The 1,521-nt window shown below is 37.7% G+C and overlaps 1 non-coding gene across 1 annotated transcript; it reads right to left on the bottom strand.

Annotated features, from left to right (window-relative positions):
- Positions 1 to 415: 415 nt before the first annotated feature.
- Positions 416 to 488, bottom strand: TRNAT-AGU. Its single transcript has one exon. It is a non-coding gene; the product is annotated as a tRNA-Thr (tRNA).
- Positions 489 to 1,521: the final 1,033 nt, after the last annotated feature.

The raw sequence follows: 1,521 nt of genomic DNA on the forward strand, positions 1-1,521 counted from the left end.
TTGGGATGAAGGAACACATCCAGATGGGGCCAAGTATTTGGATTATTGTCATTCTTTGTCCAAGCACCTGAAATGGAGTTGCACCTGACTGCAACTGATGATTAAATGCAAAGAACTATGAGTGCTCAATAGAAAGAAGGCAGGATCAGGTGACCCAAGAGGTGAGATTTGGCTGATCTGCTATAGCTCCTCCCCTTCATTGTCCCCCACATCCATTCCCACTTAGGAGTGGAGCCCGTATATTTTAAGTAGCTTTGCCAAAGCTCCCCAACTACCCCCTTTCTTTCTGTGGCTGTTCACCCCATCTGGAGGAGAATAAAGTATTAGAATCAGAAGCTACTATTAATGCAGATGTATCCCATTCAGTTTGGCATGGAGGAGCAGTTCCTTTAATAAAGTTGATGGAAAAGGGTTAAGGCCCCACTGGGATTTGAACCCAGGATATCCTGCTTACTAGGCAGGCGCTTTAACCACTAAGCCATGAGGCCCCATGTGGTCCTGGAGTTTAAAATGTCAACTAAATATTGGGGCGGTTGATAAGCATAGGGATTGGTGTTTTTAATCTATGTTACATAAGCAACATATGAAAGGACTTATTAGCTGATGCTTACAAGGAAAGTGAATTAGTGGTCTCCATCCACTACAAAAAGGACATATGTTACAGGAAAAATTGTTCTCATTTCATACTGATATCCATCAGAGGAGAACTTAATTGCTTTTTCAGATTTTGTGAAAGAAAAAAAACAAAACTTCTTTAATTAAAATGTGAGCATGGCACGTCAGTTATTTTTCAAAGACTGAAATCCATGGCTTAACATTTTTAAGCATTCAGAAATATTTCGCCAACTCTTAAAGTGCATGGTATTATGCTGGCTCAAGATATTTTTTAGTTAAATAACATATTTTATTTTATAAATTCACAGAATCATAGTATAAAGGGAATTTAATCCAACCTTTTCATTTTACGGATAGAGAAACTGAGCCCCAGAAATACAAAGTGAATTATCCAAGGTCACACAGGTGGCCAAATCCTCTGATTCTAACCTCATTTCTCCATATACTGTGCTTTCTCAGGTAGCTCGTAATTTGAGAGTCACAAGGGACATTAGAATTTTTCTAGTCTAACAATATGATTTTACTGTAGAGGAAACTAAGGCCCAGAGGATGTAACTGATTTACCCAAGATGACACAAGTGTTTTCTCTGCATCTCTACATTTTCCTAAATATAATTACATTTTCTTCAAATATGGATATGTGATTTAGATTTAGAAACAGTTATAAGCCCTTTCCCCTTAGTATCTTATTCAAATGAAGAATGGCTCCTGCTCCCCTGATCAGAATGATAGATAATGACTTTGTTACAAGCTAATTTGAAACTGGATCCTTAATTTTCATTCATTTAATTACAAAGCAGGATTTTAAAATCTCCACCAAAATACTTCACATAACAGACTGCCATGCAGAAGCTTTTATGTGAAGGCACATTGTATAAGGTTTGGTCAGTGGCCAGAAGTGGTAAG

The sequence above is a fragment of the Gracilinanus agilis genome, chromosome X (assembly GCF_016433145.1).
Source record: "Gracilinanus agilis isolate LMUSP501 chromosome X, AgileGrace, whole genome shotgun sequence".
Classification (NCBI taxonomy): Eukaryota; Metazoa; Chordata; class Mammalia; order Didelphimorphia; family Didelphidae; genus Gracilinanus; species Gracilinanus agilis.